This window comes from Chenopodium quinoa, unplaced genomic scaffold, assembly GCF_001683475.1.
Source record: "Chenopodium quinoa cultivar QQ74 unplaced genomic scaffold, ASM168347v1, whole genome shotgun sequence".
In the NCBI taxonomy this organism is placed as follows: Eukaryota; Viridiplantae; Streptophyta; class Magnoliopsida; order Caryophyllales; family Amaranthaceae; genus Chenopodium; species Chenopodium quinoa.
Window position 1 is genome coordinate 350618 of NW_018742931.1, and position 25750 is coordinate 376367.

The following is a 25750-nucleotide window of genomic DNA, read 5'->3' on the forward strand; positions in this document are numbered from 1 at the left end:
GCTTGCCATGGGCATGTGTATGGAAATTAAAGCCACCAACAAAAATCTGCTTCCAAGTTCGAACACGCTTGAAAGGGCGCATGCACAACGCTCGCAACACATTCGAATTTGGTTCCTCCTCAACAACCTATCAACGTTTTGAATATAACCATCACACTTCCCTAATTGAGTAAATTGAATAGCAAGGAATATTAAATCATAATTATGGCACGTTTAGACAGTTTCTATCCCCTTGCGATGAAACCAATCAGAGAATTCAGCTTCGCATTTCTCCATTACTTCTTCTCTACGCAGATAAGGTCGAGTACTAAGAATGTAGTCCTCGAACTTCCTACGAGGCCAAAAATAATGTAAATCAACATTGTAATCATTTTAGTTGTTCATAGCTTTGAACACACTTCATTCCTAAACATATTATACCTTTCGTATTCACCAAGAATGTCGGTGTTTCATAACACGAACAAATGAGCGCACTCGAGTTATTTTTCATCTAAAAATCGAGTTTTGCCCTCATTTGACACATGACCGCTATCCTCCGTGAACAACTCTGTAATTTCAGCGTCGCCCACTATGGAGTCCACGTCGGCATTCACATTTCGACCGAGATCTTGTGTTTTAGTGTCAATCGTCGCCTGAAAATAGTTACTGCAGAAATTTGCTATCTCTTCGGTGAGATAAGCATTGCAAATGGATCCTTCAACTCGAGCCTTGTTTCCAATTTTTCATTTCAAATGATTGAGGAACCTGCAATCATAGCTATGTAAATGTACAAACACGACATGAAATTGAATCTGATGGAAGAAATAGGATGTGCATGGGTCTTTGATTTACCTTTCGAACGGATACATCCATCTATATTGAACAGGACCACATAACTTCCCCTTATATGGCAAATGAATAGGTAAATGCTCCATGGAGTTGAAGAATGCAGGGGGGGAAGACCTTTTCAAGCTTACACAGGATCTCAGCTATGTTTTTCTCCAATCGCCCATGTCACTAACTGATGTTGTATAGCAACACAAACTGCGAAAGAATTGGTTGATCTCTGTTATTGCATTCCAAATATGGCAAGGGAGCAATTCCCTCAGAGTAGTAGGCAACAACCTTTTCATGAACACGTGACAATCATGGCTTTTCATTCCGTGTAGCTTACATGCTTGCATATCTACGCATCTGCTCAAATTGGAGGCGTAACCATCGGGAAATTGCAGCTGTTTAACCCACTCACACAAAACTTTTCTCTGAGCCTTGTCAAGAGCAAATGGAGCCCTCGACATGAACTCTTTTCCTCTATCATCCTCCTAAAGATGAAGCTGCGGACGTTTACAATATTTGGCAATGTCATTTCGAGCAGATGGCGTGTCACACATATGCTTTTTCACATCCATTATAGTGTGACGAATAAGCAGATGCTTCCAATATGGAAGCTCCCACAGCATGCTTTGCTTGAACTACCCCTTCTTTTCTTTTTTGAGGCGTTGAAGTGACTCGGGCCCATTTGTAGCCTTCGGAAGGTCTTTCTCACATTCCCACAGCTCCTCTCCTGACATAATGAGTGGAGGTGCACCCTTTTCGACTTTGTTTTTGCACAATGCAGTTCTACTATTCCGGAAAGGGTGATCTGTCGAAAGGAATTGGTGGTGGCAATCAAACCAAGAAACCTTACAACCATGTTCGAGCCAAAATGCTTTGCTTTTCTCCATGAAATATGGACAAGCTTTCTTACCAGATGTGGCCCAACCGGACAACATACCATAAGCCGGGAAGTCACTCACGATCCATAGGATGGCTGCTCGAAGATTGAAATTCTATTTCATGGAAATATCATACGTATGCGTGCCAACTTCCCATAACTATTTCAACTCCTCTATCAACGGTTGCATGTACACATCCAAGTTGCCCTTAGGGTTTTTAGGACCAGGAAAGAGCAACGAAAGGAACATAAATTGTCTTTTCATACACATTGAGGGAGGCAGGTTGTAAGGGGTCAAAATGACAAGCCAACAAGAATATTGTCCCCTAAACTTGCCATGAGGAGCAAAACCATCTGTACACAAGCCAAGCCGATCATTACGAGGCTCGGAGGCAAACTCTGGAAAGCAACTATCGAGGTGTTTCCAAGCTTCACTATCACTAGGGTGTGCCATTGTGCCTTGAACTCGATGATTTTTCGAATGTCATGTCATTTCCTCCGAAATGTTCTTGGTTATAAAGAGCCTTTGCAACCTGGGTGTGATCGGGAAATAAAACAAAACGTTCAAAGGCACTAGGCTACCCTTAGAAGTTTGCTTGTATCGGTCACTGCCACACGCCATACATGTAGACAGTTGAGCATCATCCTTCCAAAACAGCATACATCCTTTCGGGAAAGCGTGAATCCTTTCATGAGGCAGTTCCAAGCCATTCACAATCTTCTTCACCTCATAGAATGTGTCGGCAGATTATACTCGCACTTTAGACTAGTGATTTTAGCGGCCATCTCTAACATAGACAACGAACTCCCTTCGTATAATGGCCTTTCAGAAGCCTTCAACAACTCCAGAAAATGCTTAGCTTGTGCATTAGGCTCCTCCTCTGATGAAACACTAGCTTGCTCTGAATGCCCTTGATCCTGACTATGACCAAAAGCATCGAAAACCATTTCACGATATTCATTGGACCGCCGTTCAGGAACTATCGGAAACCCTTCCCCGTGATACATCCACTCATAGTAATTAGGTATAAAACCTGTGCGAAACAGATGAATTTTAACCGTTTCTGGATCCCAAAGTCGTTTGTTCTTACATTTAGCACATGGACACCTAACTTCAATCGGGTTACTACTCTCGGGATTATCTTTGACGTATTGAATGAATTCATCAACCCCTTTCACGAACTCTGGATTAATACTTTGCCCAACCTTCCTTTCATACATCCAGCTACGTTCTGTTCGTTTCATGATTACAACTTCTACACAACTCACGCATATGTATAATCACATTAGCCACAAAGCGTATTTAATATTCATTATCCATCAAAGTGTTATGGAAATGCAAATGAGATTTGAAATGCTTCCAAAGGGTCCTTATCACTCCAACCTAACCCATCCTTGTACATTTAATCCCACTAGTGAATGTAAGCCAGGTTTTCAATTCTATGGAAAATCCGCCAGCATTTCCCTACAGTTCTCCAAGTACACGATGTAGGCGATTAGACACACCTACATATGTACCCAGAGAACATTGTAGAGAAATGAGAAGGCACGATATTCCCTAGAATCAATAACAAGGCATGCATTCACCACCTAAGTGAGAATAAGCATACAAGGACAGTCCCAACCGGGGACTATTCAAGACATACTCCTAATGTGTATGCCTTGAACGGGTATCTAGGCATATGATTATGCAAATGATTCATTTAATAATATATAAACTAAACTAACATACATTATATTAAACAAATATATCATAATTAATCTAAACAAAACTAACATATCATAATATCATAGTATTAAAATAAATCAAAAAAAATAATATTAAACCAAAATAACATACATTATATAAAACTAAACTAAACTAAGCTACATTATATTAAACTAAACAAAACTAAACTACATTATATTAAAATAAAGTAACCTAACATACATCATATCAAACTAAGCCAAACCAAACTATCAAATCATAATATTAAACTAAACTAACGTACATTATATAAAACTAAACTAAATTAAACTACATTATATTAAAATAAACCAAACTATCATATCATAATATTAAACTACACTAGCATACATCTATAAAACTAAACTAAATTAAACTACATTATATTAAAATAAACTAAATTACACTAACGTGCATTGTATTAGGGATTGTAATGTGACTAACCTTTAGATCTGCACTTCTTTTTGACAATTAAACCAACTAATTGTACAAATCCTAAAAAAAATTAAAAATTCAAAATAAATAAGGGTTTAATATTATACCAAAATAAAATTGAATTGGAAAAAAGGGGAAAAGGAACTCACAATGGGTAGATACAAACTCGGCGGTGGCTGCACAAAAAGCTTGGTGGAGGCGGCGTCGATGGTGGCTGCAAAATAAGGGGGTGGATGAAGACTTTTAATTCATTAAAAATTAAAAGGGGGGGGGGAGTAGGAGGACTTACCGGAACTTTCAGTTGGGGGAAAGGGTGGTGGTTTCGCGGCGACGGAGGGGAGGAGGTAGCTTGGTGGAGGTGGCGTCGGTGGTGGCTGAGAAGAGGTACAGTTAGGGTTTAGCGGTTCTTTTAAAAAATTAAAAGAAAATAAAAACAACAACAACAACACTAACCTCACGGCGGCGTCAGGGGCAGCAGCAGGTGGTTCTGGTCGCACCGATGAAGGAGGAACGGGGTGGCTGTAGACATGGTGGTTTCGGTTAGGGATCTGACCGAAAATAATTAAATTAAAAAAAAAAAAACAAAATGTACTACACTTACCCAACGGCAGCGAGGGAATAACGGCGGTGTAAGGACGGTGGTTGCGGCGGCGGACCTGGTGGTCCTCTCTTTCACTTTCTCTTCCTCTTCCTCTATCTCTTTCTCTTTCTATTTGCCTTTTCTGTTTCTATTTCGAAAAAAGCCAGAAGTCAAAAAAGATGCATTGTTTTGTTTTTTATTAGTTCCGACGGAAATAATTTCTGTCGGAACTTAGTACTTGCGACAGAATATTCCATCGGAAGATATTTTCCGAGAGAATATTCCGTCGGAAGTATTAATTTCCGACAAAAATTAATTCCGTCGGAAGATTTACGAGGGAAATTCCGTCGGAAAGTTGGTATTCCGACGAAATTTTCCGACGAATTATATTCCCTCGGAAAATTCAAAATTTCCGACGGAAATTCTGGTCCGTCGGAAATAAGCCTATTTCTAGTAGTGTAAGTTTCAATACGGGTGAATAAAGATCGAGTTAACTAGGTTCAACTTGTGACAATAAATATTTCTAATACGTTCAGATAAATTTAGGTAAATTTTGATAAGTAAAACTTACATGAATATAACGCAGCCAATTTAAAAGAATGCATCTTACTCAAAATTTGTTGTAAAGAATTTGGGGATTTTTACCCCGCCACGTGGTCCAATGAGAGTGTGACACATGTCACCCTAAAAGGAGTCCAAAAGGACTCACCTAGATTAGACACGTGGTATACATATACTCATCAGGGAATGACGACTTTTAGGGCCCAATTCCCAAGAAAGCCGCAAAGCAGCGTAGCCTACCAAATCTAGGTCAGAATGACCTAGGTAAGGGCGCATTAACCAATGACCCTATAAATAGGGAGATTTACCCCATTTTGGGAGACGTTTATTTATTACAACACAATTAATTCTCTCACATCAGATAAAACACCTGATTTCGGGATGCGAGAAAATCTACTTTTACTTTTCGCACTTTTTACCTTACTTCGACTGGTTCTAACTTGATCATCAGAGGCGGAACTCCTACCAACAGGAGCTCTTGTTATTTTGCAGGTACAGCCGGCAGGAAATCCAGTGTTGGTGACATAACTCTCCCGTAGGACACAAAAAACCCCAAAACAGTACTCACTCCATTTTAGAGTATGTAATTGGCACCGTTTGACAAGGCACACACCAACACATGCCAAATTACCGGTGTATAAGTTTGATTGTTAATGTGATATATCATATATGAAAAACTAAATCAATAAAAATTATAAAAAGTTGGTATTATGAAAATATATAGTAGTTTGTACGTATTTATATTAATTTAACAACATTTTACATTATAATTTATAACATTATTTGTATTAATATATGGTCAAAACACATAGATAAATAGTATAAGAGCAACTCCAATAGTTGTAGCTAGGGACTTGCTTGTAATTTCCAAAAGTCTCTAGCTATTAGCTTGACCATTGGAACTAAAAAATACAATTAGCTTGGTCAAGCTAATTTGCTTGAGAAAAAAGTTTCTAAAACTTTAGAGATTAATATACTAATATAATTAAACTTTTAAAGATAATTGAGAAAGTTAACCTCATTTAAATAGTAAGCCATATGCTAACCACTGGGGCACAAAATAGCTAGACAAAAAATTAGCTTAAAATCCTTTGTGGCATGACAAACTTATTTGAGAATTAGCTTACCATTGGAGATGCTCTAAAAGCAAGGTCAAATTACGTCAATTATTATACATTCTAAAATGAATTAGAGTAACAAAAAGTGGGCTCAAAGTTAATTAAATGAAATAGGCAATTGGTAAACATGCACGAAATTATGGTAAGAGTGATGCATGCTTATCCTATGACATGCAAATAATTCAGCAACTAACGTTGGTCTCGTGCATTGTAGCCTATTGGCATCTTTATATTACAATCTTCTTTGTTAACCTTCAAGTATATATATAGTGGCCAAATTTCACAATTGTAAGTAACATCATTTTATAAAAACATTAGACTAAGGTTAAAGAATCACAAAAATGGCTGTTGAAAACGCGATTACAATTGATGATAGCAAGAACAAAGACGATGTCGTTGGGAAGGGTCATCAACAAGTGGAAAATAGTAGCATAGTCGAGAATGATGGGTGTGAGAATGCACTCGAAAAGATTAATACTTCGATTCATGGATGGTATGTTAATAAGTGCGACGAATTTCCTATTTTATTTTCTTTCATCGAAAATGATATGCTTTACTAACAATTTTTAGTTTTTCTATAAGCGTTTGTGGAAAAAAATTCGAAAATGTTAAGGTTTTGTTTTATTCAGTTCACTTGATCTAATTAAAAATTTTCTAATCTGATATGATTAAAATTTTGCTGATTTGATATTTGATACTCGTATGATCTAAATTTTTTTATTTGATATTTCTGATTTGTTTTTCAAATTTGACCAAATTTTGATCTTACTTGTACATTAATTTATAAGATAAAAAAAATTATCAAATGAGATGTCATTAGATTAGTATAGCTATGAACTTTCGAAATATAAAATTTTCAATCTGGTCTGACCTGGTCTGATTTGATTTGATTGTTTTTTAAATAAGCAAATATCAACTTTTTTTATTTTCTTGACAGGAAAGCAAATATCAACTTAAATAAGTTGAACCGAATTCCGGCTAAAAGTCACAATATGTATGACATAAAAAATTGTCACAATCTTATGTGTCTAATAATGTGTTGAGCAAAGATGATGAATTTGGTGGGTAAAGGAATGAAAAATAATTATATTAAATCAATCAATAACATAATACTAAAACAGACACCAGGAATGACACGTGTCACTTCCTGATGCTGTATTTTCCCTCCAAAACTGTTTTCTCCTTTTCTTTTTTTAATTTTTTATTGTAAATATACTTTATTTATATTTATTAAATCATTTGATTGTGATTCACTTTCCTATTAAAAATATATATATTTGTGATTCTCATATTTTCCATATCTTTTTATTATTATTATTATTATTATTATTATCATTATTATTATCATTATTATTATTATTATCATTATCATTATTATTATTATTATTATTATTATTATTATTATTATTATTCAATCTATAACGTGATATTAAAACAAACACTAGGAAGAAATCGACTCTAGAAATAACACGTGTCATAATTTGGTACTGTTTTTCCCTCTAAATTTTTTTCCACGGTGACATCAACTGCTTATTGTAAAATGTACTAAAAATATTCGCCATATCATTCACTTACTTAAACAAAATATATATTTGTGATTCACATATATTCCATAAAATAATATTCAAACGTCTATTACTCTGTATATATATGGAGTATATATTATTTCCTAATCCTTATGCAAAATTTCATTCCTTCAAATCTTCAATGTATTATATATGCAGTAATCTTGTAGACTTGGCAATCGTGTCGTGTCGTGTCGTGTCGTGTCGTGTTCGTTTTCGTGCCGGAAATTAAACGGGTTAGGGAAGGTCAACACTAACCCAACCCATTTAATAAACGAGTCGTGTAGTGTTGACCCAATTAACTAATCGTGTCGAAAACTAACCCGCTTTTTCGTGTTCGGTTCGTGTCGTGTTGTCGTATTGAATTTAAAAATATTGGTCTTATTCAATATATTTATCAATAATTCCATAAATTATTGGATTTTTATGTTAGGCGGGTTGGGTCGTGTTAATTTCGTGTTGAAATCTCAACACTAACTCAACTTGTTTAATTAAACGTGTCGTGTCGTGTTGACCCGTTTAATTAAACATGTTAAAAACCCTTGACACTAACCCCTTTTTTTCTTGTTCGGTTCGTGTCGTGTTGTCATGTCGTGCCAATTTTTGCCAGCTCTATAATTTTGTAACAAAAAAAAAAAATTATGCGTTTTAGAAATAATTGATTCATACTTGATTATTACTATTATTCCATAAGCCTTCTTTTGTTATTCATATATTATCTATTTAGAAATTTCAAAATGTTTTAATTTTTTATTAGGAAAGAGCTTCCTAATAGCATAATTTTATTTTTTTTTACAATATCAATCTTATTTGATTTATTTTTAACTTTTAGTTATTTATGTATATCAAAAGCACGACAAATTAGATATGTTTTCCACTATCTTAAATCATATCAAATACACTATAGTAATTATTTATGTTACAATCCCATAGTGTTTAATATACAGTTTTAAAATACTTAATTATTTAGTTAATAAAAAGAAAAACGATATCAATTTATCATTTAAATTTTAAATTTATTTGTCTAATTACTCTGCCGTCAATATATATATATATATATATATATATAATATATATATATATATATATATATATATATAATATATATATATATATATATATATATATATATATATATATATATATATATTGTCCACGTGCGTTATACAAAATATTTTGTTTTTGTTTTTTAAAAATTTTGTGTTGAATTATCAACAATGGTGAAATTAATTACCGTGCATAGCACGGTACCTAATCTAGTTATTAATAATAATAAGACAATATTATACCTTAGGGAATTAAAGATTCCTTCCATGAAAAAAAGATTTTTAAAAAATAAAAAAGGTAAGAAAATATTACAATAGATATATCTTAAATTTTAATTTTAAAAAATTGTTATTAACACAAAGTTTTACATGTTGCTGGCCACACCGTGTGGTCGGAATTACTTGGTCAGGGGTGTAACTCGATCAGGGGTTACTTGGTCAAAGGTTACTCGATTGATCAGTGATTACTCAGTCCGTCAGGAGTTACTTAGTCAGTCAGGGTTATTCGGTCGGTCAGAGGTTACTCGGTCGATCAGGGGTTACCCATTTAGTGTTTTAATGTGTGTCAGCCGGTCACATAAAATATTTTGGTGTATATCAGCCGACCATATGATGTGGTCAGCCACACAGAAAACGCACGATTTAATTAATATTTTTTCTATATACTGGGGAAGCAGAACTCTTCAAAACTGAAAAGGTTTTATTTGAAGGAAAATCTAAATCTTGTATCTGAGGTATGACAAATTGACAATTTTCAAATAGTATTTCCCAAGAGAGAGAGAGAGAGAGATCATATGCGATATGCTTATTATTTCTGATGATCTCAAGTCTTAATTAATTAATTAGCACTCCACATCTCACTTAAGAAAATAAAACCTTGAAAACAACTCATTTTAATTGTTATTACTTTTGAATTTTGATGGTGTCAAGTCTTGCTTGGTATAATGGTATGTGATTGTACTCATAAATAAATAAAAATAAAATCTTATTAAAACAAACATTTTCCATGCACCATATTTAATCATTTCTACCTTATAAAATACGGAATAGTATTAAGAAAGATGTCATGAATAAAAACAAGTTCACCTTTTAATTTATATATATACATACTCATAGTAATAATCACAAGTATTGTGAATTAAATTTCAATTTTCATGAAAAATAAGGAAATAGAACAAGGTATATAAACTAGTGAGCAATATATTCTGTACATTATTAATTTGAAATTTCTATTTTATTTTAAAAGAATGCATCATACGGGAAGATTTTGGTCCTAAATAAAGAACTTCAGATAACTAAGAGGGACGAGTGGGCGTACCAAGAAATGTTGACACACCTTCCTCTTTGCTCCATCCCTAACCCTAATAAGGTTTGCCTCGCTCCTTGTCCTTTAAATAATTTAATTAATTATTACATACTCGACAAATTAAATATTTGTATTATTTTCTTTGATCCTTTTGTTTTTCCCAAATTGAAGAACAAAATTATTTGGAGAGAGTAATATTAATTAAAAATTTAATTAATCACCGTATAATCTTCTTTTAATTTGATTTGTTAATTGTAGTTATTGGTGATTGGAGGAGGAGATGGTGGAATTTTACGTGAAGCATCTCGCCATCCTTCCTTGGAGCAAATTGACATATGCGAGCTTGACCAGATGACAGTAGATGTGAGTTGCTTTCTAATTTCTGTATGTATAATATAAAAGCTTTGTTAATTAAGTATAGACGGCTGGTTTGGTAGGAAGTACTCCATAATACATAAAGTGCTAAAGATGAAGTCCATGAAGATAATAATCGTATAAAAAGTGATTTTTTACTTAGGGAATGTTGTTTGTAATTCATGTCTAAGACATTATATTGAAAGCTCGCTCCATCCTCAAATGTGTTTTTAATTCTTTTATGAGATTTCGTCGAACACTCCAAAAAAAAATTATCGCATCTAGGTCAATGGTAATTGATGGTGACATACATAACCTTATGAACAAGCACGATTCTACAAATTTGTTACATTACCACCATTTTCACTCCCTACCAAATAGACCATTAGATTGATTTGGAACATTAGGAAGTGAGAGTGCATGCAATAGGATTTAATTATATACTTCCTCTAGCTCTGTTGTTAAGAGATCGAACATGGCCTTATACTTCGTAAGCTAGCCCGTGTCATAATATTATAATAATATACTAGTATATATTTTGCTTGAACTAATCTAAAACTTATTTGTATTAGTTTTTTTTTTTTTTTTTTCCTCTCTCTCTCTTGGGTTGAAATAAGATTGACAATATAAAATATAATAAGTTGAAACTAAGAGACTCTAAACTCTAATTCAGGTTTATGCAACTTATTTCCCAGACGTAGCAATTGGCTACAAGGACCCCCGAGTGAAGTTACATGTGGGAGATGGTAAGACGAACAAAAGTTGCTCTAAAATTGGTTAATTAAAATCTTAATTATTAACTTAATTATTTACTCGGTATTAATTATTCCTTATAGGAGTGGCCTTTCTGAAGTCTGTTCCACAAGGAAGTTATGATGTTGTGATATTGGATGCATTTCATGTCATAGGTTCCTTGGGTAAGTCAATTGCACCCCTCCCTCTCCCTTTCTTCATACGTGTATAAACTAAAAAGTTTAAATCACTACGTTTTTCTTCTGCCCAAAATTAGTTATTATAATGTTCTATCCTCTTATGTATATTTTAAAGAAACTAGAATATATCCGTATTAATGTGCTGAAAAATTATAATTAAAAAAAAATGATTAGATTTTGAAAACCAAAGGTTTGAAAGGTTGTGGTGATTAAAAGTAAGAAAACCGATACCAAAATTATTAAATAGATTATAACTGTACATGATTAATTTAACATAAATGTATTGTAATAAGTTGTAATAGTTTTATCATTAATGTCGGCATTACATAATTCAGGTGTAAGGGTACGTACATGAAAACATCTAAGGTGGCTCCGATCCATTGCATGCATGAACTATTACTCGTCTACCTATTCGTTCAATTTATTATTTTGATCATATATTATGTACTCCGCATGTAACACGTGGTGTACGTAGGATATAATGCCAATGAGCTAGTCGATGAAGGGCTCTTAGAAACAGTGGCAAAGACACTACGCCCAGGAGGTGTGCTATGTGCTGGTGCAGAAAGCTTCTGGAACCAAGAATTTGACCTTGAAAGCAACATCTCTATGTGCCGCAAAATTTTCAAAGGATCTGTTAACTATGCTTGGAGTAGTGTACCTTTCTACCAAAGGTACGTACTTCCAAATTAGTTACAACTTATTCCATTTGCTTATATTCACATTTAATTTAATTACATTAATTTAAAACAAGTATTAAATGAAAGTCCCTCATTAATGTTATGAATTGAAAGAAGTAATATTTAATAAAAGTCTAATATATAGGAGGGTCGTGGACCTTGTGGTAATTTTGTGACAACTAACAAAAAACTTTTTCATATATATGAGAATGAGCCGATAATTATTGTGTATTAGGTAGGATACTCAACAAGACAACAATGGATTGAAATTAGATGATACTTGCATAATTAGCTCACCTATAGCTGTATAATATGGTTAAATTATTAATATAAAGAAAATAATTGCACCTTTATATTTCAAGAGGAAAATAACATTATTAGCCTTGAAATTTTACTATCCTTAATTACAAAAGTTATCCCCATTTTAAAATTTTCTCAATTTCAGTGGCGTCATAGGATACATACTTTGCTGCACTGAAGGGCCAACTGTTGACTTTTTGCACCCGGTCAACCCGTTAGACGAAAACTCAAACTCTGGGATATCAAACCAGCCGTTGAAATTTTATAACTCAGAGGTAATAAATTCCAAATCGCTAATTATTTTTCTTAATATTACTTCAGTTAATTATTAAGTGTAACAAAATGAATATTTTATGTCTCACAATAATACCTGTTTGTTGCACATAATAATTAACCGAGGTAGTAAATTATTTACAAAGTAATTTTTAAATGTTTTTTTTTTTTTTTTTTTTCTAATTTTACAATTTCTACATTGGTGTATTGAAATGATTTAGTCACTCAATATATTAATTTTGGATATATTTCATATGCATCCTATATTCCTATTATGAAAACCCAGTTTTATTATGCTCTCTACTTACTAGAAAAAGCTTGTACGACACATATCCAAGGGCAACTTTTGTAAAAATCTATACTGTACTAACCAGCAGGCGGCTAATTATATGATCGAACAACTATTACACTATGATAATATAATTACCAACGAACTCAATTAGAGTGCATTATATTTATTTGATTTTGACTTATTTGAAACATACTTAATTAGGTTTATTTTATCCATAAAATATAATTAAGTTACCCTAATAAGAAATTATTTAAACTTATTTATTACAGTGTTGATCTTATCTTATACGAAATTAGTAACTCTTTTTTTTTTTTTTTTGAAACCATTAATAACTCTTTTTGAAGCGCATATATCTTATATTCCTGTAATAAGTGAACATAAGGTGAATAAAATTAACATGAAATTTAATTTATTGTTTTATTATTATATTATTGTTATATTATTTCTAATCTCATTTTAAATTGTTTTCCAGATGCATACTGCAGCATTTTGATTGCCCACATTCGTGAAGAAAACTTCAGCCAATTTCGAGAAAAGATGTTTTTATTAGTGTTTGTTTTTCCCATTAAAACTATTCTCAATTGTGTTTGATTAAATTGTATTATGATGTAGACATCTAGCATCCTTCATCAAAGAAGGAAGAATATTTTCAATTCTAAATAGCGTCCAAAGAAATGAAAACTCTATCAAACAAGATTCTTATTCTCTTTCAAATTAAATTTCATCGTCATATTGGGTATTGCATAAAGTTTTATGTAATTAATGTTGCTGACTAATCTATTACTTATTCTTTAAAGTTTAAAGTATGTTTAGAACTTATTTTTTCCGAATAATCTTATCTGAACTTTTTTTTTTTTTTTTCTGATTTGATCTAAAATAAGTAAATATAATAAGGTGAACTAAACATAAACTTATAAGTCGATCAGTCATATACTCATACGCCAAATATTTCCACCCCTAATTAGAAACCAAATCAATTTACTCATCGAAACAAGAAAACGAAATTGCAAAACCCTCTAAGTGATTTTGGAATTTGGATAAAATCATCATTGCCACGTGTGTTAGAAGAGATTGACCCCAAAGAAAAGGAAAGAATTTTTGGTGTTGCAAATAAAAATTGTTCCTACCCTTGTTCTTTGTTTGTAGACGATTCTATCATTTCACCAAACCCCTTTTAATACAAACCCCAAAAATAACTCATTTTCATAGAAAATCATAGACTCTTCCCGCAAAAATCCGAACTCAAACATTCAAAGAATCCCTCAATTTAATCAACTCAAAACCCAGAAAAATTCAAACAAAAGTTCTTCAATTACCCCAAATCACAGCACCTTAATCAGTAAGGCAATGTACCATATTAACAATCACAATCACCCATTTCATAAACCAGAAGAAAACCCAGCAAATTTCACCAAGAATTAGTAGAGAAAAAAAATCATGCTGAAATGATGGTAGAAGATGAAGGAGAAGAAACCCCATCAAAGTCAAAACCATCAACTGGGTCTTCGTCTTACAAATCTTGGAAGTATGCGACGAGCTTTCAGAAAGATTTAATGGCGGGGGCAGTTATGGGGGTGTGGTTCACACCATTGTTGCACCCATTGAACGAGCTAAGCTTTTGTTGCAAACACAAGAGAGTAACATAGCAATTGGTGTTGGAAAACACAGGAAATTTAAGGGTATGTTTGATTGCATTGTTAGTATGGTCAAGGAAGAAGGTTTTGTCTCTCTTTGGAGGGGTAATGGTAGTAGTGTTCTTCGGTATTACCCTTCTGTTGCTCTTAATTTCTCTCTTAAGGTATATATAATTTTCTTTTCTTTTTTAACTTTTGAATTAAAGTTTTGTTTATGTTATATAATATAGTAGTAGTATTGCCTTGGTTTCGAATTATATGATAGCAGCGTTGATAGTGTAATTTGAACTAGTAACATGACTGTTGTTCTTGATGATTTTTGTGGAAGAGGGGTGGTGGGGAGGGGAGATATTGTTTGGATTGTGGTTCTTGGTGATTTTTGTTAAAGATAGAGATTGATGAATGATGAGGGTTTACTGAATCTTAGTTCCAAATTGAATAATGGATTTGATTTAAATTCATTATAAGTGTATATAAACATTATGTTTGAGGTTTAGGCTTTTGAAGTATTTTATTTGGTTTTTAGAATTTTGGGATTTTTGTGGATGAGGTAAAGATTGATGGATGATGAGTGTTTACTGGTTTTTGGTTCTAAAATGAATAGTGGGTTTGATATGGATTCATTTAAATTGCATATTTTGGTGAGAAACATTGTTTTTGAGGTTTAACCTTCCCAAATGAGCATAAATTAGCCTTGGGTGAATGGATGTACACCCGGGTGTATAATGGACACTATTGGGATATATAGCCAATATAGGTAGATGATACTGAATTATTGTTATTTCTGAAGTCTGATTGAGCTTCTTATTTTAATGATGGTCATGATTTATATCGGTTTATAGCACCAGATTTTGTCGAGATTTTGTTTGACCTCTGTTGACCTGCATACAAGTGGAGATATTGAAGACTTGTTTTTGGTTTGATTAAGTTTGAGATTGGTCGTCAAATCATAGTTATGTTCTTTCTTTGGGAGTTGATAATGTTGGTGTATTGAATGATATGGACATATAGTTGCTGTTTTGCTGATTGAAATGTCTTAACTTGTCTGGAATTTAGTAAAGGGAGGCTTAAGCTACATAGTTATGGACTGTGTTATTGTTTATTGCTTATGAGGTTCATTAAACACGAGATGCTCTGTTTTAGAAAATTTCCTCAATTATTTCCATTGTTTAATTGACTAAACCTCTCTTGAAGCATCTATTCCATTGTTAAGATGCCATATTTACCCCTGTTAAGGATAGAAGTACGTTTTAGTTTTCTCTCGGTGCTTAGGTATATGGGTTTTCCTTGGATATGTTGCAACTAGCATAATGATCTCCTTGGATATGTGATCAAATATTTGACATAAGAGATTGAACAGCTTGGTCATAGCCATGTTTACGTCATGCCTTCTTTTAATTGAATATTGTTTGACAAAGAAAGTTGTTATTGTTGGACAAAGTATAGGAGTTAATGGGACTCACATCAGTTATCTGAAGGTGTGAGAGTATATTGCTAGAACCAGCTAATTAGACTATGTAGTTAAAAATAGTGATATGTCATGAAATTTGTATCCAGTTTACTTGTCTGGGAAGTTTCTACTATTTTGGGGGAAATATAGTGTTTTAGTCTGCTTTATGACAAATTGACAAAGAAAATTGAATGATATCTGTTCGGACTGTTCCAGAAGAAAATATGGTTATTAGATTCTGAAAGTTAGCTTTTGTGAGTCTTGTGACAGATTTGCAACAATTGCAAGTTCAAAGACTACGTTAATTTAACAGTTTAATGGTTCGAACACCAGTGGTGGCTTTTCTTGTATGTAACTATTTTAACCGACACTTGGATAAACACAACCGTTCTCTCTTTCGAACTAGTTAGCAGAAATTCCGAAAAGGATGAAGGCCATATTTGGAGAAGAAACTTTCAATACTAATAACAATCACAGATTGAGGGCTTTAGTAAAACCCTTTACTCAAATTAGTGCTGTCTTTTGTGATTGAGAGAGATTGGTAGTCACAAATTTGTGTGCTGAGACTCTGAGAGTTTGCTGAATTGTTGTGGCTTATACTTAAGAGGGCTGTGGGTGTAGTCCAGGTTTTCACTAGGATTTCTAGGTTGTATGAGATATAATGATAAGATTATACACTTCATGTGTTTGATTAAGTGCTATTGCTTGGATTCATCTCATTGACTGTCTTGTGCGATGGATTTGTTATCTTTGCATCATTTTTGTTCTTATGCCTTGAGACTTTGGGTGATTTTATTTATATTTCATCTCCTGTTAGTTAGAGAACTCCTTGTCATCTTTTGATGTATATATCTTTTCCATCCTTGTGTAAGAAAAGTTTTTCTTATCTAGTATGTGAATCAGCATTGGTTTTTTTTTTTTTTTTTTTTCTAGAGAAGAATTTCCAGCCACTCTAAATTAATTTTGCTTATAATTTCCCTCCTGTAGTCCTGTGCTGTCATGAGAAGGAACACAAGACTTAGGTACAAACTTGTTATTTCCCTAGAATACTGATTCATCCATTACAAAATAAGCTTTATGGCTGATATTGATTGGTTTTTAAGAATAGTATTGGACAATGTAGATGATATAGTAGGAAGTCAATGGATAGAGATAAAAAGGGTATGGGAAAGCATTGTAGTAGAGCGAGATAGGAATATTGTTTTCAAAACTACTGACTTTTACTTCATAGGGAAACAATAAGATTTTGGCGTTTTGAGACATTTGATTTTAGTAAAAAAAAAAAAGGTTTGTCGTATGGACAGAGTATTAAGTTTGTACCTGATTGCTTTGGGTTTGACACTTTGGCTTGCTGATGGAGTATCAGAAATAGCAGTCTTGAGTGTATTTGAGTGAATTTTAGCTAACCATTAGAGAAAAATCAATTCATATTGAATTCTCTATCAACATTTGACTTAGACGTGAACTTTCCTAGCGTTGTCCACTCGTAAAAGGGAGATTGATGAATAGAATGAGCAAGTTTTACATACTTTGACTTTGTGTGTTTAAAATCAGTTCCTACTCCCTAGCTTTTAAAAAGTGACGAGCTTGCTTCTAGGGTTTTTTTTCAAAAAAAAAAAAAATTTAATTGTGCATAGTAAGGCAATAAGTGACTTTAAATGTATTATGATGTGATTGATTTTTTTAAAAAATTGTGTCATTTGGCGATTACTATCTGTAATTATCAACATGTAAAAATTATTTAGAGTTGGTATTAATATAATTTACATTGAGGCGATTCAAATAAGATCCCACATGACTATGTTTTATCATTGCTATAAATCTTAAAAGCTAGTCAAAGTGAAGTTTGTGAATAATGTTAAAAGTCAAAACGTGTCTACCAAAATAAACGGACGAAGTATTTACTTACTGAAAATGCCTTGGGATTGGCATTTGGCAGTAGTTGACTAATGAAATTGGATTTACCGGTGATTTGAGAAATGGAGATTAATTGGTGTTTTATTTTGACTTAAGTACCTGCTTCCTGGCTGATCATACCTGTCCCTGAAAAGAAGGAGAAGATACCAAAGTACATAATGGATATCTATGCTTCTTTGTTCCATATGGTTTCAGTTTTATACCTTCTCAGTTTCCTGACGTCGTTCCATTGAACCACACGACAATGCTTGATTGTAATGTTGTGTTATGAAGTTTGCAAACCCTATGACTTACTGGGGCGTTATCTTCCAGATTTAACATTGATTTTTACTGGATATCGCTGTCACGGGTTTTTATCTTTTTATCAGCCAAGGCTTGAAGCTCTATAATCTAAGTGTTTCTGTGTGGTTATGTGGGTGAACAAGAGATACGGTACAAAGAAATGTTTTGTAAATTAAACATATTTTAAAAGCCTCTGCATCTGGTGAAATTATCATGATATACCCCCCAGCCTGTAGTGGATTTTAGTAAAGCAATAGTACAGGTTAGATAATTGGAGTGAAACCAAGATATTCCCTTTCTGTTCAGTACTTATCTTTTTTACTCCATGAAAATCTTACTATTGTATTGGTTTTTTATTTTTGTTTGTTTCTACACAAGAGCCACTTTTTTCGAGTAGTTTTAGTTGGACAGGCAATTGACTTGATTTAAAATGGACCCAAAAACAATAAGAAACAGACAAATGGCTTTTGAATATATTTGTCCAACGAAAACCCAAAATTATCTGAACCTGAATGAGTTGCGAATTTCTGGATCAGTTAGGGTAAGATTATGAGTTGATTCATTGGATTGAAGATAATTGAGTTGGAGGTATATGATGTTATAATACTATACCAATTTAGCAAGCACTGGTATGGTTTTAACACTTTAAGTCTTTAAGTGGAGTATTGTGTATATGCTGATAGTTGCAGTAAGTGTATGCAATCTCCACATTTTTTGATTAAACCACGCTTAGAAATAGAATGTTACCACTAGTTTAATGGAGTTTGAATTTGATTAGTAGGATCTGACTTTATGTGCTGTTTTTGTTTTTCATTTTTGAGAGCATCCTGTCATCTGGTTGTTTTTCTTTGTGTCTTTTTTTTTTATCTTTTCCTATTTGATTTAAGGGTGTTTAGATGCTTGACTATAAATAATAATCTATTACGTCCTCTCTCCTTTTACTCAATGCCATCAAAGTCAACAAAATCCTCTTGCTGTCTACCTCCACCCTGCTCACTGTCCTCATTCATAAATGCCCATCTCACCTTTTTTTTTTTTTTTTTTTTTTTTGGGGGGGCACCTGATCCTCATTTTCCAGCTAATGACATATATGTAAAGAGGCTACACTTGTACTAATTTGTGATACGTTAGAAGTCTGGTTCTTTTTTTTGGTTTTTTTTTTTTTTTTTTAAATGCTTAAACTGTTCTTCTGTTGTTTTGGACTCTTATGTACCCATAAATAAATGATTTCATCAATAACAAGGGTGTGACATATAGTTTCACTGTTAGAGCCAGCTCCTCAATTTTGTCTGTGAAGGTCTATGCTCTCCTTATTGACACTAGCTTTCCCCACACATGCTCAGTAGCCTAGTCTATGCTCTCCTTATTGGCACTAGCTCTCCTCACGCATGCTTAGTAGCCTAGGCTACCTGTTTGTCAAGAGAATGATGCTGATAGGATGAGCTTATGAGTCTGATGGCTAGTTAAAAGGAGCATGAGTTCAAAGAAATTGACACGATCATCTGACAAGCAGACTGGCCCCTTTGCAGATTAATGAATGGAAAAAAAGTGCTGTGTTGTATCTGAAGATATATATTATTAGCTCGGAGCTGTAAATCAAACTGTTTTGACCGACCTTTTTTCCAAAACTTTAGCCAAAAGTCCATATGGGCTTGGATATGTATATCAAATTCTAAAACAAGACTTTTCAATTGAGTAGCATAAACTTATTTTGCCTAAATTATGTTGGTCAAAGGTGAACAGCTTTATAGCCCGTTTATTGCATTTAAGCCTTATTGATAGTCTTTCCATTCTACTATGAGTCTTGGTTTGCTACTTTATTATCTTTGTATAAATCAAACTTTGGTCAAAATTTTTATGTACTTGACCCCTACAAAGTCCACTTAATATATCACCTTGAGATGGAAAGTGCATATGTGATTAGGACTGTCCAAACTAATTTTAACTAATGAACATGATGCTCCTTGTAGTCACTGGGTTGATTAATATTTTTTTACAAAAAAAAATTATATGTATAAAAAATGTAAGTCCTGCTGGGATTTTATGGAGGTTAGTTTGGAAATCTAATATTTATGAAATGTATAGTCTTGAGTAATTATTAGGCTGTCAGACTTCAGACAACAGATGTTGCGCTTCCTGTGGTCTGAACTTGAACTTTAAAGTCCCAATTCAGTTTGGTTTGCTAGGGTTTAGGTTGTTAGAACTTTATGCTCCCTGATCCCTTCTTTCAGCAGGTTTCTTACCCACTATTCTGGTTAGGAAGGGTTTATATATATAAATAATTGATAATGTTGCACTGAAGTGTGCTAATGCAATCTTTGGACAAGCAACATGCACTGTATCGTTTTTCTTGCATGCCATAGTTAATGCTGGTCAAGGACAAGCAACATGGATGTGGAATGAGTTGCAGCAGGGGAGATGGGTAGGAAGAGAACTTTGCTCTTGCTGTTGTGATAGCTTTACCATCAATGAGTTAGAATTTTGGGTGAGATGGATATGAGGTTAAGTGACTAGGTGGAAATTTTCAGTCCTAGCAAAATTAAGGCATGGTCAAGAGCTGTCATAATTCATTTATCTTCTCAGCTTTACGCATGATTACGCAGCTGTACGAATTAGGACTCTGTAAGGAGATGTCTAGACCAACAAAAGTAAACTTGTATTTGCCAAATTTGGCATCACATCATTTAGTTGTTATTTGCGTAATTGTTATTTTACCCAGATTATTTTTTTTTTTTTTTTATTTTCTTTTTTGGTTATTGTCCCAAATTTCTAGGCATTGAACAGTGGCGAAGTAGTGCAGGAAGGTGCAAGACGGCATATATAGAGGGAGATCATTGTAATAGTTTTCCTCTGGAGTCTGGACCATATGGTTCAACTTAGACTTCAGATCAATTATTTTTTAGCGGCTGATGCTAAATTTGTTGATTGGAGTTACTCTGTGAACTAAACTTGTGAGCTGTGAATTATGCTTCTGATCTGCTTCTCTAGCAAATCACAAGTTAATTTGCATTTTGGAATGCACTTGGATAGCAGCCCCTTGCAACTAATTCTCTTATGGTGAGCCTAATTTTCTATATGAGAATGTTACAAAGTAATTGTTGAAGTACTTCACCTGGAATTTTAAGGCTAGAACAATCATTGCTGTTTAGTAATTGAAGGCTTCCATAAAATATTGGATTCTAGTATGTGCATTGGTTGGAAGATAGTTTTTTAAAACTTTTGGATTGATATAAGGGAAACTACTGCAGTAGGAACCTGTTGTAAGGAGTGACCAAGTTGTCTGTGTCTTGTGTATTCTATTATCTGTGTCTTGTAAAACAATCAGTTTGGAATCCCCCTGAAGGCAAGGTTTGGACAAGTTCACTGTATGCTATCTTGCCCATGATCAATGGAGACTAGAAGAAAACTAGAGAAGCTCTATCATGTCATTCATACATCATACAAGAAATTACGTGGATATGTTTCTTATCTGTTTAATTTCGTGCTGCAGGATCTTTATCGAGATGTACTGAAAAATGACAATGAGGGCCCACCCATTATGACTGGTGCAGCTGCCAACTTTTTTGCTGGGGCAGCAGCTGGTTGCACGACATTGATGATTGTTTATCCGCTTGATATTGCTCACACACGACTAGCTGCAGACATTGGGAAGGCTGATGCTCGTCAATTTCGAGGCATATACCACTTCCTGTCTACAATATACAGGGTAGAAGGGATCCGTGGGCTTTACAGGGGACTCCCTGCTTCTTTTCACGGAATGGTTATTCATCGTGGTCTATACTTTGGAGGATTTGACACTGTGAAAGATGTACTTGCCAAGGATGCTGTAGAGCTGGCATTATGGAAACGGTGGTTGGCGGCTCAAGTGGTGACCACTTCTGCTGGATTCATTTCCTATCCTTTTGATACTGTTCGAAGGCGTATGATGATGCAATCTGGCCTCAAGGAACCAATGTACAGAAAAACTTTTGATTGCTGGAAGACAATATATAGGACAGAAGGGCTCTCCTCATTTTACCGAGGTGCTGTTTCAAACATGTTTAGGAGTACTGGTGCTGCTGCCATTCTTGTTTTATATGACGAAGTTAAGAAGTTCATGCACTGGGGCGGTTCTACTTCTAGCAGGAATTGATTTTTTTTACAGTTTCAGGTATACAACATTCAATACAACTTTAACATTAGTGTCCTGATAACAGATTCTGATGAATACACATCAAAACATAGGTCTGCTGGTATTGTCTCCTTGGCTATGGCAGCCTTACACTGAATTTTTAAGCTGACCAATAAGATCGAGAATTGACTCCGGTTTTTTTTTATCTACTTTACCATCTTTCTGTATACGCACCTGTAACTTGGTTGTTTTGCTACTGATTCTGGAGAGTAAAGCCTGTAAACTCCATTTTCAGAGGAAACAAATTGATACATGTATAGATGGTTTCATTTCATCTTCAATTTTTTAGCTGACCACTTCAATTTCCAAAGAGGTTCATCATATTATATGCACCAATTACATAATATAGCTTTTATTGATGATACATTATAGCTTTTATTGAGGTTCATCAGTGTCTAGGTATTTAACTAGTATAATCGAATAATGGTTACTTTTATCGGGTCTATTTTATATTACAATATCGATATTTGTAATGGTTAGTTTATCAGGTACACTTAGTTGAGGTGAATCTTATTGGTGATGCTTTAACTAGATATTATTAAGACGGATTAGACTTAATTAAGTATGATTAGCCAACTTATTCATCACTAACCTTAAAAAAACCCCAAATCTAATTAGTGTCAACAAGTAATGATTATGTTTATGCCAGTATACATGAACTGGCTCCCTCTTGCTTCTCCTAACTATTTAAAATTAGTGTGAAGTCAGCAACTTTGTGCCAAGTTGATGGGAAAAGGGAGCAAAAGTGGATTAAAGAATGCTATTAGAGAATGTTAATTTGTATTAAGTACATAGTTTTGTTTTTAATGATTTATAAACTTTCCTTAATTTCATTAAACTATGATTATGATTTGAGTGTGATGTCATATGATTCCTTTTACCAGTAAACTACGTTATCATCTACGTACTTAAATCTGTATTGACGACAGTGGTATACTACTAAATTAGCTAAAAAGGGTGCATAACCTTGTTTTTTTTAAGGCATCAATTTGTTATTTATTTTTGTGGCCACTTCAAAGAACTACTCAGGTATATAAAGAGACGGGACATGGAATTTAAAAATAAAACTAAAAACAATTATTTATTAATTCTTCTTCCATTCCTTATTGTTTTAAACATTGAAACAAAAGGTCAAAGTGGAAGACTAAAAAGTTTCATAGAAATTACGGAGTATGTTGATAATAGAGGGAGAATAGTAGTGTATCCAAACTGAGATCGTAAATTTGATTGACGGGACACTCTACACGAAAAGTGGCTTAATTTGATTGAAAAAAACACGGTAAGTCTTCAAGATGATTTATGCAGTCCCCCTTAAACATAAATGTTTCACCTAATCATATACTCCATAGTATATTTGTCATACTCTTCGCCAAGAGAAGCTAATAGTATAAACAGAACTTTAATTTCATTTCTTGTGTTCAACCAAACGACCACTAATTATCGAATTCGATAATCGTGACACAAGTGTGGCAAATGAACTGGCTCCATCATCCTCCAAATAAGTAGAGTATAGTAAGCAAATCCGTGCCAAGTTGATGGGAAAGAGTGGAAAAGTGGACCATATTAGCAAGGGTGTTGGAGATTATATACTACTATTTGCTTTTATTTCCTGTTTTAATGGTATTTCTTTTATACTTGGGTTATAATTGTACTTTTGAGTGGGATGCAGGATTCAATGTGATGCAATATGATTCCTTTTATTGGCTAATTGCATCATCATTTGGAGTATATTTTAAATTATTTAGACTAATTTTAAGATAATAAAACAAAAAAATAAATTAAAAAAGGGCACATGACTATGTTTTCCAAGGCATTAATATGAAAAACCATTGGCAAATGCCCATTGTTAATGAATTTCTATGTTCGGCCGGCAACAAAAAAATTACTCAGGTACTAAGGAACTAAGGATTGTGATTTGTGAAGGGACAAGAAAAGGAACTTAAATAATTTATACTGATGATATCATAATGAGTTTGATAGCAACTTCATTCCTTTCTTAAGCCATAAACTAAAAGCTACTGATATTTTGAGGGGGGAAAAAAATGAACCACCACAAAAAGAAAATTTGATTTCATTGTACCATGATTGTGAGGTCTAGGATGGCTCAAATTTGGTTTTTATTATTAAAACTGGTTGTTAAGTCTATGCATGCGTTGCCTCAGATTACTTATATCATACAGATTTGTGGAATGTTGATGATGTTTTGATTTTGATAAGAAGAATAAAAAATTAATTGGAGATTTCTTAAGCCTTTATAACACTTTTATTCTGATAGATAAAAATAATTTCATTTCATCAAAAATTAAGTCAATTAAAGAAAGCAAGGAGTTAGGATTGTCTCAATATTAAAGCTATAAAAGTGAATACATCATGCTTAAAATGAGATTGACAAAATTAGAGGTTTTTTCTTTAGGAGCAAAGACAATATTTATGGTATTTTCATTCAATCATTCAAATAATTTGTCGTTGAGCTTAGTGTTCGCACTTTTATATATCAAGGGGCCATTGTTTGTTAAATTTTCAATAGAAAATGCCTTTTCATGGTGTGCATAAGATAATACCTTCACTCTAATGTCCAACTTGGTTTGAAATTTCCAATGTTAATAATAACGAACATTGTAGTCTTTATAGCTACTGTGAACTATTATGCTCATACATTTCTGGAGTGCAATAACTAAACAAAGGATTACTCAATAATCAAATTTGATATGACATCAATAAACTCCAATGAGGTTTCTTCTTATATAAGACTACTATTATAAATAAGAAGACAAGATGCCAATACTGTTAAAAGTTGTCTTTTTTTTTTTTTAAAACGATCCATTTTTTATACTTCGTATGATTTTTCTCAAAAGTCACCTCATATCATTCAAAATTAACTCATTTTTACCTCATACATACATCATTTGATACTATACTAAAGAGAGTTATTAAAGGAGAGGAGGAGATGAAGAGAATTATTATAAGCAAAGTGCAAATGCAAAGAAGAAACCGCCAATTAAGAAGCTAAAGCATCGGATGACATCCAAAAAAAAAATAAAAATAATTAACAAAGTAAAATTAAAGAAGCTTTACCAAAACTTTTGGACTTTGAGTGATGCAAAGAAAAGATAAAACTCTTGGTGGGGTAGATAAGTTAGGTTTAAATCTCAATTATAAATTTTTTGCCCTACTTTTAAAATAATTGGTAATGTGGGGAAATCTATGTACAAAAGATTCAAATTTAGATTCTTTTAGGTTGCTAAAAGATTCTACTAATATGGTGGGTTTCCTCTGTTTTTGATCTCAAGTGTCCTTTAATTTGTCTTTTGATGATCATATTGTCATCACTTAACCACCATTTTGTATCTCTTTTTTTTTTTCAAAAGTATATGGAAGGTGGGGTAACTTGCCACTATACTCCCCTTCTATCACATCTTTCTTTTCTTAAATAGG

At 33.3% G+C, this 25750-nt stretch overlaps 2 pseudogenes; both read left to right on the top strand.

Annotated features, from left to right (window-relative positions):
- The first annotated feature begins 6454 nt into the window (after nt 1-6454).
- LOC110728355 lies at nt 6455-13411 on the top strand (annotated as a pseudogene).
- A 357-nt stretch (nt 13412-13768) lies between these two features.
- Nucleotides 13769-22596, top strand: LOC110728379 (annotated as a pseudogene).
- The last annotated feature ends 3154 nt before the right edge of the window (nt 22597-25750 follow it).